The sequence below is a fragment of the Dunckerocampus dactyliophorus genome, chromosome 10 (assembly GCF_027744805.1).
Source record: "Dunckerocampus dactyliophorus isolate RoL2022-P2 chromosome 10, RoL_Ddac_1.1, whole genome shotgun sequence".
NCBI lineage: Eukaryota > Metazoa > Chordata > Actinopteri > Syngnathiformes > Syngnathidae > Dunckerocampus > Dunckerocampus dactyliophorus.
The window spans coordinates 12359097-12378611 of NC_072828.1; the positions used below are offsets into that span (position 1 = coordinate 12359097).

Genomic DNA, 19515 nt, shown 5'->3' on the forward strand with positions numbered 1-19515 from the left:
AATGCGTGCGGAAATACAAAGAGAATCAATAATACAAAAATATACAAATGTGGAAATACAAAGAGAATCAATAATACAAAAATATACAAATGTGGAAATACAAAGAGACTCAATAATAAAAAAAAATTGGCTGCAGTCGGCATCAGTAATGGCTTTAATTTGGGTCAATCATCAGCCCATGTCTCCATGGACAAGCACGTCGGATCCTTTGCTCAGGAGAAATGTTAATGGTCTTAAAATTTTTGATCAGCTGATCAGTTGAGTTTAAATACAGTTTTAAATAAATTACTGATTTTTTTGTCTCTTGCTCTTTGTTTCTTCTTTTTGCATTTTGATGCTTTACTTTTTGTAATCCTAAAATCTGTTTACAATCTTGTTCAGTGAAATTGCATGTTTTGGTAACACGGAGGTACGAAATGTCTTATTTTGGGTTTAAACACACAAGTACCTATAATGGTGTTAGCATGAAATCACTAAATGTATTTCATAGGGCTGTCAAAAAATAGCGCGTTAACGACGATAACTAATTTATTTCATTAATTACTGTACGTTAACACGCGTAATTAACACATGCACACCATGTCAAGCGACCCTTCTCTGTTATGACGGGCAGACAAGAGCACAATAGCGTCCCCACACAGAGTCTGACACTCTTTTATAACTTTATTCTGACCTGAACACCATCAACAAGTGGTGAAGTTAGTTTCACTTTGGATGTTGGATATTCGGCTCTGTAGCAGCTCTGTTACAGAGCGTGAATGATAGCTACCGGGGTTAGCTTAGATCAGCAGTGCAGCACTGCGCGTGCGTTTGTGTGTGTGCACGCGACTGAGGCTTGATGAGTATATTTTTACTGTGTTGTGTTTTACCACTTTAATGTAAGAATCATTTTACAATCCCCATTGTCGACGTGCAGGTTCTGAGTGAAAAAAGACAAGAGGCACGTTTATTCTTGCACCCCGCTCATATAAACGCCAATTGCAATTCGCAAAACACACAACAACACTTCAAAATAAGAGCACTCGGTCACATTTGTCTAATTGTGTAAACAAAATAAGGATGTCATAAAAATATCTTACAGTAATAATGCGATTTCTGAATTACTGGACAAAATGGGCCAATGATGCAATGCATCAATAAATGTAAGGATTTTTGCATTTCATTCATGGACATTTTATTCACTACCCCAAGTAGCACACACTCTAAAATAAGTGGAAAAAGTAAAAAAAAAATAAAAATAAAATAAAATAATAATAATAATTCTTTAAAAATTCAATAGAAAAAGCGGAATTTGGGAAAACATACAATGGAATTTGGGAAAAAATAAAACAGATTTCATAGGGCCCTAAAAGAGTTTGTTAAAAAAATATATATAATAGTCATATATTCTAAATCACACCACAAATTGATCTAAAACCATGTCAAATGATTAATTCAAGTATTTTGCATTTTTGTCTTTTATTGGATTACGAGTCCTGACTCACGAGGTTTTTTACAAAAGCCAAACAATATTGTTGGTCATGCTGTGTAATAAAAAAGAGCTATTTTATTTTGAAGAGCTATTTTCATAACCATATTCAATTCCACAAATTCATGTTTGTAACAACCACTTTTTTTTTAAAGGATAATTTTTTCATTAATTATATGGAATAATAATGCAAGTACATCATATCAAAAGCAATAAACTTTCATTTCTCATGCATATTTAACATTGTAATTGGAATGTCAAGAGCTTTTAAATAAAATTGTAGATGCAATTGTAATATCTTTATTAATGTAAGCTATTTTTATGGCAGCCTTATTTTATTACCACTATTAAACAGTTAAACTATTATTTGAAGGCCAGAAGAGTGATGAAAATGTGTTTTGACTATGGCTAAGTGAGACAGCTATCAAGTGCCTCTTAAAGCTGTGGCTGTTGTCCCTATTTCACACACAACTTGAACAAAGTCAGCGGCCAATTTAAAATGCTGGGTTAGATTAACAAGCACTAAAGCACAACACATACAGCCTGAGTGGCACACACAGCTGTATTACCATGCTCCTCTAAACCAAGCTACCCAGTTAGTTTATAATGGCTATTGCTGTACGTGAGCTCATGCTCACGTTCGGTGGCTAGTAGAGCATGAACGTTTTTTCACCAACTTAGCCGATGTTTCCGGTAGCCGCCTCGACATGTTAGTTCATGAGAGGGCTGGTTGGGGTTTGTGAGGACATGCCGCTGTGAATGAGTGGTCTGCTGGGGAAATATTTCCACACACTCTTACCATGCCAGCTCCCCGCACCATGAGAAAACAGTCCGGGCACAGTGAGGGGGAACTACCTCTGTTGCTACGGAGCCAAATATCCAACTGCCAACGTGAAATTAACAGCGACGGAGACAAATATCCAATGCCCAACATGAAACTAACTTCACCAATGTGCAGAGTGAACCCTCTTGTCATCCAAGCTGTGCAGTAAAGAGAGGAAAACAAACACGCATGTACATGTCAATTTATCGAGGCCAACAAAATTACTTTTTTTTTATCGTTCAATTAATCGTTTTATCGATTACCGTGACAGGCCTAATTCTTATTGATGTAATTTTACTGTAAAAATGACTGTATAGCCGCTTTGCATATCTTAGGGAATCCAAACTAGTTTTTAATGGTCAAAAGTGCTTTCAAGGAAACAACTCTCACATTCTGACGTCTGTCCAGTAGTCGGCCCCTCCGACCTTTGCTGCATGAGGAAGAGGGTCTTTGTTCTCGTTGACAAAATGGCACTTTCTTCTGGTTACAGAGGCCTCAAGTCTGAAAAAAGTCTTCAGCTCACTGCTACTGCTGCTGTGCATCTTATTTTGGACTTTTCAGAACTGGCGGCCTGCAAGTGGGCTCATTTGCCAGCAAGAACAAGAAAGGCTATGTTTAAAGTTTGGGACGTGCAGACAAAAGAGGTCCAGCTGGTTCGTTGCAGACCTCAATGACAGTCGTGAGGCAACTCGCGGGGGAACTCAGTTGTCACCATTAAAGAATGTGACCTGACCTGACCTGACCTGACCAGACCAGACTTGATTGGACCCTACACCCAAGTGGTTTTCACCCTGATCTATTTATCCAAAAGCAGCACTTTGAACCCCAATTTGAACCCCTATTTCTGACAGGATAATACAAACATATAAATATACTTATTCAATTGCAGACAGTACCAACTATTATTCATATATTTTATAATATATGTCAACACAACTTTTCCCGTCCAGTGAGGATGCTGCAACATTGAATGAGTGGCTTTTGTTGTGGTAATTAAGGTCCATACTATACTGTAGTACCCTAGTTAAAGCAATTACTGTGTACTAGTGTTTCCCCTAACATCACATTGGAGGGTTGCATTTACAATTTTACTGCAATCAAAAATTTTATGACATATTTGCACAAGTATGCCAGGATAAGTCTATTGGCGTTAAGTAGGCCTGCCATGATAATAAATTTTGCTGGTCAATAATTGTGGTACAGATTATCATCAATAATCGATTTTATTGCTAACATTTTTTATACCATTTTTTCATTAATTGTCATGAGAGGTGTACATTTGAACCACTAGATGGTACTCAAGTACAGTGTACCCCCGTGTGAGACATTAGCTTGACACAGAAGTTGCCTGTACGTGTGTTTTTGCAATGTAGCCAGCAACACTGTTTGTGAGAGCCTTAACTGTCGGGACGAAGGCTCCGCTGCCCGAGGCACCTACATCGGTATTTTTTTTCCCCCAGTTGAGAAAACTGTCCGTGTCGGTTGTCGGTGTTCATGCCGTCACCGTGTGTTCCCACATTGTGGCTGTCGGCTGTGGCATTCGCCAGAAAACCCATCGCTTCTGCGCCTTCTTCCTGTTAGTGTATGCTGCTTCACGAAGCTCACTGCTAAACCCTCTGTATGCACTCACTAGTAGCCATGCCTCCACAAATAGGGCCCACTCTTTCTTCATTTCACTATAAAACCAATGCACACAGACAGATGCAGAGTGAACCCTCGTCATCCAGCCTGTGTGGCACAGAGAGACGAGCAGATGAAACACACGCATAAATGCACATGTCAATTTATCAATGCCGTCATAATTATAAACCAGTTTTTTTTTATTGTTTGATTAATCGATTTATCGATTATTGTAACAGGATAGGGCAACAAGTCCACTGCTTTGTGTAACAATGTAATAAGTGATCAACAGTATCCCAAAATTGTATAGAGTAGTGAAAAAAAGTTACACAAGCTGAAGGATTAAAAACAAAGCTAGGAAGAAAAGCCAACTTTGCTCTTTTCCACAATTCAGCAAAACAAACAAGTAAGATTAATACATCCAGTTCATTCAGTTCCCACACTACTTAGCTTGCAGTAGCTGTGAAAAAGCAATACCGCGACACAAACACACACTGCAGCAAGTATGACAGACTTGCTACGTGACATGTTGGGTTTGCATTGTCAAAAGCTTCCAGGTGGCAATTGTGCTTCCTCAGCACTTAGAAAGAATTTTGCATTTTTAAGCAAACAGGCAGTACAAGTACATGCACTAATCTAACCTAAAATCTGTATTTGGAACAGTTAATTAAGCCGTTAACATCCCACGCTACACACTGCAGTAGATCCAATTAGTGTTTGACACGTCAGAAAGCCATCAGTTATAATTAGGAGATACCATGGCGATGTGTAATTGTGAAACCGATTTGACCCAGTCTTTACATCCTGAGAAGACATGGCATTATCCCGACGTTGCCACGAGCTTGTGATGGATGCCTACACTCTTCTTGGCGGTGGCCCGGTTTTGCTCTGTGCTGGCAAAGGATTAAAACCTCCTCCTGAGCGGCGGAATAATCTGAAGATTACCCCCGACATCCAGAGGTTACATAACTGATCCCAGCCTCAGAAAGTGTACTTTTCTTCCAGTTTAGTGGGGGTGAGGCTGATAAAGGGCTCCCTTTAAAATTTGCCGCACTGACGTGAACAACAAGTAGAGCCGCTGAAGGCAGCTGGCACTGATTCCAAATTTCTCTTACATTGAGTCCTGCGATTTCCGAAGGGTTGACAAGCTCGTCGTGAGTTCCCTTATAGCTCGTGATTGGCTCCTGCCATTTCCTCACTGACTCACGAGTGGCACAGTATTTAAACGAATACTAGTAGCTCTGACATGGCCATAAATTAGACGCATCGCTGTATAAGCCGCAGGGTTCAAAGTTTAAGAAAAAAGTAGCGGCTTATACACCGGAAATTACGGTAGTCGTCCCTTGTTTAGCATGGTTCATATGTTCCAGACCCGACCATGATAAGCAAATTTCAACGAAGTAGGATTCAATATTAATAATGGAATATTTTTGTATAGAAAACCTGTCTGTGACTTTCTGAATACAATTTGCACCACTATTAGAGCCCTGTAGACATAAAATAGCACCCCTATAGTCATTTTTACACTCCTATTATTCTGTTTACATCCCATTGCGCAAGATGCTACCAAGCTAACTAGTTAGCCTCCAATTTGTGTATTGTAAATTTAAGAAAGGGTTTCAAAACGGAGTGGGGAAGAGGGACAAATGAAGATGACAAAAAAAAAACACTTCCACATGGAATGCGAGGAGAACTTGTTTTCACTATGTCATGTCAGAAATGCCAAGGATGACTCCATGCAGTGTTAAGGTAATCTAATATAATGTCGTGTCTCATCAATGTAACATTACTGACGCCTACTGACCAGGATGCTACATAAAACTTGTCTTTCAATAGTTTTTGACTAATAATAGGCCATAGTCAACCACGAAACAGCGATCAATTATTAATGAATTACTTTTTGAAAAACCACAATAGAGTGAGGGAGCATTTTCAAACCTTGATGTAGCAAAAGACGCCTGTACACCTGATGCATACAGAAGGAAATGGGTCAATTTTTCTCTTACCTACTGTTACTGACTATTGTTCTCTATTGTGGGTGTGGGCGTGTGGGCTAGGGCTAGAATACTGCAACAGTAGCAATTACTTAAACGACATGTCTTAATTTGAGCGTGGAAGCCACGGGTTTTGATTTTGCAGGGTTTCTGCTACATTTAACTGATCGTGGCAGCCTGCCACTACACCATAAAAGCCGCTGCACCTTAAAATGATTTTTTTAAACTTGAAAACAATAAGTATAATAATAAGTAATAAGTATAATAATAAGTAATATATTTTATGAATGTATATTCATATTCAAACATGACGCCTGTATTTAATGACAAATAAGCACACTGAGTGGAGATATACCTTGTAAATAAAGTACTGCATAATTATATGTTGGCAGTCACATAAACTCTTCTTTTTGTCAAAGTAGATTTAATATTGCTGCAAGTTGAATACACCTGTTCTATCATAACCCTGGAATCTCAATTTATACTCTTTATACAAGACAGAGTTCTATAACAAAAATGGTTGTTTGTCATAATAAAAAAAAAAATGCAGACGCAGCAGCGGCACGACACAGCGGCGGCAGTCCCATGCAGCCCACCACCCCAGCTTCAGAAAATCCTAGGGGGAAACCATGTTGTGTGCATTAGTCTTTCTATTGATTTCTTTGATAAATCATCAAATTTGTCCCACCACCCCAACCCCCTTTTCCACTTCACTACACTTGTGAGGCATATCTGCAATGCAACTCTTCAAGTATTTTAAGTTTTACTTAATAAGCTTCATTACAAACAAACATTGCATTTTACACAAGGACTCAAGCTGCACTGATTCACATTTTATGAGGAATCCTGCAGCCCTACTTTTAACAGTGCTTAACTTATGTTTACACTTGCATGACCCAAGTGTTAAAATGTCACTTAAACCATTGTTTGTATGTTACAGTAAAATAATGGAATTATTTATGTATAATTTATATTTCCATTATTTCTACATTAAAGGGGAAACAAGCAACTTGTGTTCAATCGTTAAGGCTCCACTAAAGCAATAAAGTATTATAAAGAAGAGATACGCAGACAGTAGATGAAATGCATTGTAACCATTGGCAAACTGCAAAGGAAGGAAGGCCAAGCCACTGAGTCACACAGCAGACAGACAGAGAAGTTGGGGTGTGAGAACATCCACTGCAGTCTTGTGCAAAGGTGGTGAGAATGTGCCAGCATTGATATCAAGAGACCCGTCTGACTTCCCGTTTCAATTCTTCAGACAAACAACACACACAAAAACGTGAGTCAAACTGTTACACTCAGAGCTTCCTGTTCCCGTTCAAAGCCCACGCATTTCTCTTATGTGGCTAAAAATATTTTACAAAGTCCGCCAATCTTCAAGCAGATTAATGACTTTGAACTCTGTGCGATTAGACATTACAGATGACGCAAGTACAACACTCCAGGGAGGAGGAGGCGGTGTAAAGGTCAGTGGGGCAAAAACAATCTGATCAATGTTTAACTCAACCTGAACTGATGATGCACCCTGCAATTTTCTGAAGTGCAACAAGCAAGGATACTGGAAGAAAGAGACTGGAGGGACTGCCTCGTGTGCACCACAGTCTTGTACACATACAGCGTCATTGCTAAAGTCCTAGTCTAAGCTCCTGCAGGAACAACTGGGGGGGCCCCACACAGCTCAGCTAGGTCTCACAAAAGGTCAGGGTCAGCGTTACAACAGCTAGGTGTGTTTTTGCTTTGTCTTTTTCTTAAGTGACATAGGTGAACACACATTCAAAACAGTAAGACTTTCACCTGTCCATATAAGTTCTCGCCAGTCATCAAATGCAGTTTTTATTTTTTTATGTTTCTCTATTAACACTGGTTAACTTCTTTTTATACTTGTTAAACGGCACTGAAATTTTCCATCACAAATCTTCAACAATAGCAGCAGTGCTGATCCAGCCGCAAACCAGGGCTCCAGAAAACCTCCTTTTTTTTTTTTTTTTTTTTTTAGCAGGAGCACCGTGGCCCCCAACTTAAAATTTTAGGAGCGTGAGCAGGAAATTTAGGGGCGAACACAGAAATTGACTTGCAAAGTATCTTAAAATACAGTACAGTTACCTACAGATGTGGGAGCTGTATGTTTTATAATTTTGTTTTTCTTCTGCAAATAGACTAACCTAGCATGATGTTGCAGTAAAAAGGTGACTGAGATTAGCGCTGTACTCAGATTACTATGCTAATGTTTCTGACGTGTTTGTCCTTCTGTCCCACTCATTATTATTAGAGTGGGATATGTGGGACAGAAGGACGAACACAGGGCTCCAGGCTAACTACCTTTACTGGGAGCACATTGGCCCCTAACTTAAAATTTTAGGAGAGCAAACAGAAAATGTAGGGGCGCACACGGAAATTGACTTGCAACGTAAATATTCACATTTCTTCTCATTTTCACTGTATTACTGATAAATACTCAAACAATGAATGACAACTGTCTTTTCTCTATCCACCTTGTTTGTGTCCCTAGCTTCTGGAAGGCCTCATTGGTGGCATCATATACTTGTACATTAGAACTCCAATACCGCCGTCTTTCCATCGTCTTCTTTGATGTTTGTCTCCTTTCTTCTTCTTTAGGAATTAGTGTGGGTTGGCAAACTACCTCATTTGCACGTTACTGTCAACTACTAGGCTGAAGTGTGGAGCACAAGTTTGTCAGCAACAAAAAATATTCAATAATAATAAAATTAATTGGCCAAATGAACTGGTAAGGTTGCCAAATTCTGTAAAAAATTAATAAGAGGCACCTTGTTGGCAGTGCCAACCAACCTTTTTGCCTTTTTGCCAACATTTACATTGTACTTTATTTACAAAGTACATCTCCACTCAAACAGTGTGCTCATTGTCTTTATGATATTTCGTGGTCATTAGGCATCATGTCTGGACTTAACAGTTATAATAAACACGAGGAGTTAAAGCAAATATTCTTTGGTGAGCTACTCATCTGATCATCGGTGAGCTACTGGTAGTTCAGGAGCTACATGTTCAGATCCTGTGATAGCTGGACACACTACGTGTTTGTTAAACAACTTAGATACACAACTAGTGTTTTGAAGACAAGACGTCATTGTTAAAATGGTTGTTAAGAGACACTTTTAAAAAAGTATGTTAGCACGTACCCCATGAACGTGACAGTTATCGTGGCTTCTCTGTGGGACATACACAAGCTCCAAATGAACCGCGTTGCTTGTTTGTTCTAAAGACAAAATGTCATTGCGGTTAAAAAAAAAAAAAAAAAAAAAAGGTCACATTTGGACTCCGTCGACCAGAGACTAGGTGAAGAGTCACAGTTGGCATCCATGGAGCAGAGACTAGATGGATAACTATAGCTAGCTAGCGAGCTTGCTGCTGACAGAGAGACAGTGGAGCCATGTGTAAACGAAGATGGTAGAATAGTCGAACTTCAATGCGAGTCAAACGTGAGCGATCGATAGGCTGGCATCGATAGGCTTAGACTGTGACAATCTGTAGTCAAATGACTCCCCATTTCACAGACTATTTTTCTCACGGTAATAAAAAGGGACATCCCCTGTCAACTCAATGCTTTTATCTGGTCGAACGTGTGCGAGTACATGAATAATTCACTCGCAATGTCTCATATTTTCGTCGCAAAATGCAGTAATTTACTTGCAGTCTGGGGCCCTGCAAGTATTGATATATTAAGTCCCATTAAAATCCATTGTGTTCCACTGGGAAGAACGATTAGGTCAGCCAGCTGCTACTATTACACAGCATAAAAACTGTCGAAAATTTTCATTCGGCCCAAATAAAATAACTAGCGTTCATGGCTGTCACTCACAGCTGTTAGTATTCACAAAGCAGTGTCGGGATCGACAATTTGCAGTCATGTTGTTAGGCTATACATGACACCAGGCTATATATTCAATAATAGCTAACATTTGTAGGTACACTTTGCCAAATGGCTATCATTAGCTGACCACAAACATAACTAGTGTGCATGCCTTTGTTACAACAGCGTACCCAAATCAGGAAGAGGCGGGATATAATGCTAGCAATACGTTTAAATGATGCTGCCCTCTAGGCAGCTGGAGGAACTCGCTGCATACGGTCCCTGTAAATTATTTTTACACTTGAATGAGGGTTACAAAAATTAATGTTACTTGAAAAATTGCTTATACAGTTCAAAAGGTTTTGACTACAGAACAGACTTTATTATTTCTTACACGAAAATTAGTTTTTAACAACAATCAGAGGTCGACTAGGAAGGTCTACTAGCATCTCAGAACAGATCGTGCTGCACCTCAGAGGCTCCAGTGTACATTTCTGTGGCAGTCTTGAGCCTTATATAGGAAGCGCAGTTACACAAGCGCAAGAAAAGTGAACACTTGCAAGGCCAAACTTGTAGCACAAGTCAATTGGAGAAAAAGGAGCGTGGGCCTATATGTGGCTCAAACCAGCACTAAATGACAGGCTTAGGCCGGCTGTAATCACCACGTCTTCCTCAACAGGAAACATGACTCGCTTGTCCCAACTGGTGAGGAAAGTGACGGAAGGTTAACCTTTGGGTTTCAGCACACATTCCTTTTCCTTACCCCCGGATGACGAGCATAAGCCCAAATTTGAATGTGGGAACGGTGCGCCATAGCTAAATATGGTGAAAACTCTTGCGGCCCAACTTGATGGCAAAAGAAGAGAGTGGTTTCCTTGGCCAAGGCAGACCCAAACATCAATTAAGCTCAAGCTCAGGGTAATCTTCCTCAGCAGGGCTCAATTATGGTTTATTTCTAGCTTGACTCTGCTCTTGGTGCACTGTACTCGATGCAATCAGTGAAAGAAACTAGAAACAACTCAAAAGCTCAGTAAGTTCTGCAGTATTTTACAATAGAAACAGTCAAAATATTTCCAAATGATTTTAAAGCCCACACTTATGTCAAACTTTTTGATGATGTTCTAACAGTAATATGTCCCTAGAGCCTGTTAATGAGAACTAAACATGAGAAAAATCTATCATCTCCCTCACTTGTTTGCTCCACTTAAGAGAGAAGAGGTGCTCAAACTGTCATAGTTGAAGTTGCAGTTTGACATCATGACAGTTTGACGAGGACATGAACATGATACGGCCTCAAACCTACATCTAGATAGATCAGCCCGCCCCATGTATACCAGTTCATGGAAGACATCTTAAAATTAAGTCTTGAGCTCTGCTTTCTGCTCTCAGTTTGATCATTTTGTTTTTCTTCAGCGAATAGGCTAACCTAGCATCATAATGCAATATGAGACCTTTAAATGCAAATACAACATGGCGAGACTAGCTTTTGGTTTTAATTAATCTACTGTGAACTGACAATTACTGGAATAAAAAAAAATAGTCGGCCCACGTTCAAACAGGTGAAGCGACGACTGAATGGAGGTTTGGGGGCATTGAAGCAGGTGCTGAAGGGCCTTCATCAGACCAAATATTTGCTTTAGTCCCGAGTTACCAGTCCTGAGCCAGCGTTTAACACACTTTCTGCAGTGCAACATGACAGTCAGCAGAAACAGGCGGAGGGTAGGGGAGGGCGCCATTCACTGAACAAATTCGAGGAAAAAATGTCCACTACCAACGACTCTTAAGACAGGATGTGTTTTGATGTTACGTGAGCATTTTTTAGACATTTTTTTTTGTTCACTCAAATGCTGACTACATTGTTAATCCATGCAGCGCAGCTTAGTGGAGTGGGGGGTGAGGGGCTCAGTTGCAGCATTTTAGCTGGAGCTCCGTGTTTTCATCCATCCACACATGCTCTTCAATGCCTTTAATGTCTCCGCAGATTAATCCAAACTAACACACCAATCATGAGAATTTCCCCTCTGATGACCATTGCTACCATGAGAATGTGTTCTTTGAATTGGGGGGAGGGGGGTTGTCAAGAGAATACGCAGCACATCTGTGCTCTGGTATGAAGCTTTTTCAATTATTGTCCACACAGGAAATAACAGAAATAGAAATAATCTGTTCTAGGGTCAAACATCATCACCATCATAACACCGTTTATTAACTGTACCGGCCTGTTATTATCTAACGCCATTAGTGTTCTTGTAAACTTATTACTGACAAAATACTGAATATTTTCAGATTCAGCAATATTTTGAGTAGAAAAATTAAGCCGATCGACCACCGATCAGTATCGTCCGATTTCCGTGAAAAGAAAATCATGTGATTGGCATATGCCAATAAATGCCTTTGAATGGCGATCACAAAAACTGATCACCTCTGGCTTGTACTATTGCAGCCATCAGCGATGCCAGCGTGCAGTGTAGCGTCTTGCCCTAACTAACGTCTTGGGCAGCGTCCTCCTCCCACTTTCCTTCACACTGCGCAAGAGTGCCAAAACAAAAACAAAAATGTCTGCCGTCTGGAACTTAACTGCCAACACATGCCACGAAAACTATCTTGTGGGCGTAGCAAGTAAAAAAGCTCTCAAGAACAAACATTTGAAGAACAAAAAAGCATTTGAAGAACAAACACGTTATGGAGTACGGTGAGTTTTTGAGGCTCACGGTGTGATCATCAGTCAAACGGCAGCGAATGCTATTAGCTTATTAGTAATTACTTATTTTTGCTAAAAAAATTCCATATCAGTCAGGCTCTAGTGTGTACACTGGCTAGCGCCAAAAAACATTGATTTATTGATTATTGTAACAGGCCTACTCAAAACACATTTTTATAGATTTACAAATACAGTTTTACGTGACAAAAACAATTCGAAATCCATATAAATGACAAATGAAAGGAATAAACCAACATTCAAGGTTACTTTACCCGAGACAGAAGACATGATTGTTGACGACGGCAATGTGGCAGCAAGATAAACACAGATACCAACTTCGTGTTTTGCTATGAGCTCCACGGACACCACCCATGTGTTTCCCTATGCATTATTTCTTGAACTTAGTGTTTCTCACCTTCTTTTTCAAATGCTGGCACTTGCAACTTTCTTTGGCTCCATTTTGTTATTTTACAGGCGTGATCAAAAGAAAAGGAGAGACTTGAGGTGAGAAACACTACTGAATTCAAGAAATAACTCCTATCAAAAGACTAAGATGGTGTCCGTGTTGATTTTGCTGTCACATTGCTGTCTTTGTCAACAATCATGTCTTCAGTGAAGGTAAAAGTAACCTTAAATGTTCATCCCTTTAATTCGTCATTTATATTTACAGTGGAACCTTGGTTAGCATCTGCCCTGGTTAGCGTGTTTTTTGGTTAACATCAAATATTTACGCCACACTTTTGCTTCGGTTTGCGCGTATTCTTTGGTTAACGTACAATATGGCACGCGCCTTGTCGTGTTGTTAATATACCGCACAAGTCCAACAGTATTAATGTATTTTTTGTCACAAAACGTCCTTCCTTGCTAGCATCCTATTAGCTAACTAAACAAAATGGTATCTGCAACCGGAAGTAGCTTCGTGACATCGCCTGTCTATGGTGTCATTCGTGGTTGACTGTCAAAAATGTTTTACAATGATAGTTTTACATGCATAAAACAATTGAAAATGCATATAAATGACAAATGAAAGGGATAAATGAATATTTACCTCACTTTTACCTTCATTGAAGACACAATGTGACAGCGAGATCAACCAACGCCGCCTTCCTGTTTTCAGTCACGTTAAAAGGAAAACTGCACTTTTTTTTTTTAATTTTGCCAATCATCCACAATCCTTATGCGAAACATAAACACATATTTCTTTTCTTTTTCTGTGCGTTCTAAAGATAGAAAACGAGTTAGCATGAGGGAGCTAACAATGCACGTCACAGAATACACCTATTTTGACTCTATAGCCCTAAAAAATAAACATTAATGTTCCATTTACATAACTGACCTTTATATTAACCAAGCTACAGAGATATTGTTATTGTAGCAGCTACGCTAACACGAAGAACTACATTTTTCTGGCGGATTAACTCTAGCGGTACGCTACCTACTGCAGCTGCGGCTGAGTTGTTTGTGAGTTTTGAAAAGTTAACACTCGGTTATAAATCCTGCCTCGCACGTGTATTCTAGAAGGTTGTGGCAATAAGCCGAAAAGTTGGTCAACTTTGGGATTCCATATGCTACCAATTAAACAACGGGACAGACTGTAGAAGTGGATATCAGCTCTCAACTTAGACCCGACGACATCACTACAAAGACTCAGCAATATGCTCGTTTGCTGTCAGCATTTTTTACCTGACGACTATGCTAAATTTACCAGCTCAACGGGGAGCACCAACTCAAGTCTTGTGCTGAAAGATACAGCCATTCCATCAGTCGGCATCCCAATGAGAGCAGACATTATAAGTGACTGTTTTCACTATATATATATATATATATATATATATATATATATATATATATATATATATATATATATATATATATATATATACACACATATATATGAAATTTTTAGCATTAGCGCTAATGGGCGTAAGGGGGTGTCGTTACCTGATAACCTGTAGCTCATCCGACATTTATTCAGGCTCAAAAGATAAGGTTCTGGTTCATTATTTGTCCACAAGTAGTCTTCGGTGGCTGCGGCTGCTCTCACGAAGTCTGTCATGATTAGTAATAGCAAACAGACACACTTTCTATGCTGCTGATGCTGATGACGGAAGTAGTGTTAGTTCCTATCGGCTATGTGAAATCAATGCACCTAGGAAAGAAGTTCTGGTAATGTGTAAAATGATCAAAATAAGGCAAAATACTCTAAGTATTACAAGTTATCATGCATGTACCTGTTAATGCATGATCACAGCATGTACATAAAACGATAAAACGTTGTTAGAGGTTTTTTAGAGGGCTTTATAGTCGAAATATGTGTGTCCCATACAACGTGCATTAGCTCCCTCATGCTAAATCATTTTCTCTCTTTAGAACACACAGAAAAGGGAATGAAATATATGTTCATGTTTCACATAAGGATTGTGGATGATGGGCAAAATAAAAAGGGCAGTTTTCCTTTAAGAATCATGCCTTCAATGAAGGTAAAAGTAACCTTAAATGTTCATTTATCCCTTTCATCATCATTTATATGATGATTATATATTATATACAGTGTATATACATACATACACTATATGACGATAACATGATTATGATCCACGCTCAACATACTGTATGATGCATGGCGAGAGGAGCGATCGCATTAATTACATGACAGGCCTTTACTTGAGTGAGTATGCCGCAGGTTTTTACTTTCTGGGTTAATTTGGAATCTTTCAACTGATTTCTCTCATTAAATGTGAGTTACTGTGTATAACTGGCAAAGAGCTATCACATAACAGTGTCTCCCTGATTCTGCTACGCTGTACATGCACATGTTTGTGTTAGTGTTGGCGTTGGTCAAAACTGTCCCTCCGTACCCACCTGCCTACATGGGTTGCAACAATTTAAAGCACTTAAGTGCATGTAGTCCGTAAAAACTACACATGGCAAACAAATGCCTCAATGTAACACTGACACTGCTGCCAGGGGAGAATAAAGTCCTCAGTTCAAAGTTGGTCATAAAGATGACAGCTCAACCTCTCTCTCTGTCTGTCTGTCTGTCTGTCTGTCTGTATTGTGCCAATGTGTATAAGCACCACCAAGCTTGAACACACAAGTCCCTGCGAGTGTGTTTTGCAAAAAGTGACCTCTTGCAGAAATAAATGTTCGGATCAAGAAAATCACTGCTTGTTTTTATACGTGTGTGTAATTGTGCATGTTTATTCTAGTTGTATCGGGTCTCTTTTGTGCCAATGTATATAAGCTTGGACATGTAAGTCCCTCCAAACAAGCCGTCTTTGTAAAGAGTGGCCTCTTGCAAAGATAAATGTTGAGATGTTACTCCTTTCAAGACAATCACTGTATGTTTTTAAGTGTGTGTGTCTGTACTTTTTTCCAATTATGTTGTGCATAAACAAAATACGCCATGCTTTTCAATCATTACAAAAACAAAACATTAGCATGTAGACTTTAAGTAACATCCACAGTAGATCTGCGCTAACTACAAATATCGTTGCTACTGTATTATGGTAAAGTGCTAATGTAAAAGAGAGATGCTAGTTAGCAACAACAGCAAGTTTGAAGTTAATGTTTAACACGGGCTGCAATGCTAACTGCCACTCAGCTTTACCGCAAGTGCTCAAAAAAGTGATGGCAAACAATGCGACAAGGTTGAAATCAGAAAAAAGAAGAGTTATTAGACTGTTACAGTCTACTAAAAAGTCAATGTTTAGCATGCTAAGGCTGCGTTTAACCCTCAACGACAAAGTTAGCGTTGACTACATCAGGATGCAACCACCTCGTCCCAGTCGGCTCACATTTTGAAACACACAAAGCGTTACTTACAACTTTATCCTCCTCTTCCCTGTTAGTTGTTTGCGCTATTTAGCTAGCTCGCAGACATTCTTTTCATTCGCCGAGCAAGCTTCAACGTCCTGGCCCTCCTCCATTGGAAGGATTTGCGTAGTGGTGTGATTTTTTTTTTCTTCCTCCTCAATCTGCTTCGGTGTTGAAAGTGCTTCTCTGTCAGAGCAGCCTGTGGTTGCTTAGCCCCGCCTTCTTTATTGTGATTAGCTATACTCTTGGACGCCTACATAGCATATAGCTTTCCATTTGAGCAAATAAATGTCCGTCCAGAGAAAGCGAGCCGTTGATTGGACAACATCCTAGGGGTGACATTCACATGGGCTCACTCGTTTCAAAAACAGCGTACACCGGAACATCAGGCGGCGGGCGGTTATGACTTGCACACGCAAGACAATTAATCAAGGACACAAAATATATTAAAAGGAAGATACCCTGAAATACGCACTCAACTGAATTTTATCATTGCGGTACAATATTAGTAATGTGCAATTGCAACAGGTTGTTGGAGAGATGCTGACAACTGTCGAGGTGCCCTTGAGCAAATCACCTACCCCTCCCGCCCCCCACTCTTGATTCCATTTTCTACGAAATATTTAGAAACTTTTATTCTGTGATACCATTTGTAGCACCATGTAAAAATGTTAACTCAAGACTGTAGTGCAGGGGTGTCAAACTCGTGCCATGGAGGAACGAGACACTGCAGGTTTTCTTTCCAGCCAGTCACTAAAGCAGGTGATTTTAATGATCAACACCTTCAGTTTGAGGGAAGGAGCTCATCAATTAAATCACCTGCTGAAGAAACTGGTTGGAGAGAAAACCTGCAGCGTCTCGGCCCTCCAGGGCACGAGTTTGACACGTGCTGCAGTGGTGTATATGTGAACAGGTATAGACTTTTCAAATGGGGCCATTGAAATAAAACGCTCAAAGCAGTTATCCAATCAGACTGCTGCAAACCGCACCCAAAGATTTGCTGGTACATGCATGTTCTCATCTGTTTTATCATATTACATTTATAGATGCATTTTGCACATACTGAGCAGGGAAAGGCCTCTCAAACTCATCCGTGTGCATTTCCATTCTACGTGCATCAAGAATTTTATGTCTGAATCTTTTCTAGCAAACTGAACAGGGAAAGATGTTAAAACCTGTATCCTTCATCATGTCCTTTTAAAAGCATAAACTTTTAGCACACACCGATGAAGTAAAATGTTTCTTTCGTGTTCTCGTGTGCCTTTTATATTTCCACATTTTATTTAAAAAAAAAAATTATTCCCCACATTCAGAGCAGTCAATGTGTTTGTCTCACATTAGCTTATATCAGAGTCCTTATTAATCTCCAAGGGTTCTTTGGTGTTGTCACTGTGATGAGAAGAATGTGGCATCTTGTCATATATGACAGTGGCACTAAGAGTCTGTCTGGTCTTTAGGATAAATCTCCATAATGATCTCCATCAGTTTCTGTTGTCAAGTGCACTTCCTCATCTTCATGGGGGACTCTGGCTCCTGCTACCCCACACGAGCTCCACTCCTGGTGCTCAGAGGGAACCTGTTCTTGACTCTCCATTGACACCTGCTGGACGTCTGCAGAACAACAACAAACTATTTAGACAGTTCACAGTCGCGTACCCCTTCAGCCATTTGACTTGAAGCTATGTACCCCCTACTCCTGCACACTTAAACATACATCTTTTTAAATCTTCATTAACTTGAAATATTAAACATGTTTAATTGGCCAATTAATTCTATAGTAATTCTGGTTAAAAAACGTGTATTTTGCATGGTCAAATTTTGATCAAAGTTTTACATGAGCAATGAAATAAATAAGTATTCGTCCAACATACATTTTATTTCAGCTGGTTGTTGGGATCCTTCCATTTGAATGGGTTGAACTTGAGCTTCACTTTTGTCCACTTGCAATCACTATGATTTAAGTCTGCATATTAAATTGATACCAAATTGAAAGAGGAAGTTTAACATGATAAAGCAGTATCCAAAGTATTAAAATACAACTAGCGATAAAGCTTCATTTTCGGAGGAATCCCCCACTGTCTCATCCTGACACGTGTTACGATTGGCTAAAGCCAAGAGTACTGGATCCCAATTGTAGAGACGAGTCAGTCCGTGAAACAAAAAATTATGAAAAGGTGACCACAAGGTGGAAAAAAATACAGAAACACAAAATTGCAAAGTACAACACAAAACACAAAAAAAATTCCCGCTGTGGGATAAATAAAGTACAAATACAATACAATACAAACTACACGGGCCTAGTCACAGGGAAAAAAGACACTGCTAGCACAGAAAACAAGCAGGGGGAAAATGGAACTAAAGGTGCTGCAAAAAAGGGTAGCAGAGAGGGAACAAAAACCGAAAACACTGCTGAGAACCTAGCAGGAATTACAGGCAAACTAGCACTCACCACTACAGAAAAAAGGCCTGGCAGGGGACATTGTGATAATTACAATAAGCAGAAGCAGAATTGACAAGAGAGTTGCAAGACACAAGAGTACAATGCTGGGAGGAGCAGGTAACAATGTGGCTTGAGAGGGCTGGCTGATAATTGCACGCAGGTGTCAATTAGCTCCTCCTCGTAGATTCGGTGGTGTGCTGCAACACATGGCAGATAGAGGGCAGCAGAACAGCACACAGAACACGCACATACATTGACAGGTTTTCACTGTGAGGATTGGAACGCCAATATAAATAAAATCTTCAAGATTGAACACTAACTTTAATGTACAAGATAATCATCAAGCTCACTTACTTGTTCATATAACTCACACCACGGGCGCCGCCAGGAATTCTTGGCCCAATGAAAAAAAAAAATCACATTGGGCCCTAGTCGGGCAGCTGTTGTTTTAACCACTACATTTTACCCACTCAAAACTTTGTTTTTTTTTTTTGGTTTTCTATGTTGTAGTGCAGGACTCAAAAAGAGGTTCCCTCTGAGCAGCAGGAGTGGAGTTCCAGTGTTTATTACATTACTGTCACTGGATTATCACATGGTGTTTCAATGAAATAAAATTACGTGGATTTTCCCACAGCGTGGTATTTTTTTGTATAAACACTGTTGTCACAATCGCCTCTCTTCTTAGAACCCCGGTAGATTGTAGCATTTTGATGCCTTTTACCCGTTAGCTATCACAAAATATCAACCGAAGATGAAAATGAGAAGTTAATGGAAATGAAACTGCCGATAAACTTGCTAAAAAAAAAACAATCAACGACAAT

General features: G+C 39.6%; 1 protein-coding gene across 3 annotated transcripts in view; it reads right to left on the bottom strand.

The window, feature by feature from the left end:
- fryl (furry homolog, like) overlaps positions 1 to 16451 on the bottom strand; it is a 108322-nt gene extending 91871 nt beyond the window's left edge. For 2 of the 3 annotated variants that reach the window (XM_054788773.1, XM_054788772.1), the window contains exon 1: positions 16264 to 16451. The gene's annotated coding sequence lies outside the window, so the exon portion shown is untranslated. Of the gene's footprint in view, positions 1 to 9066; positions 9132 to 16263 lie in introns of those variants that run through there. The other variant, XM_054788774.1, reaches the window with a different exon arrangement.
- Positions 16452 to 19515: the final 3064 nt, after the last annotated feature.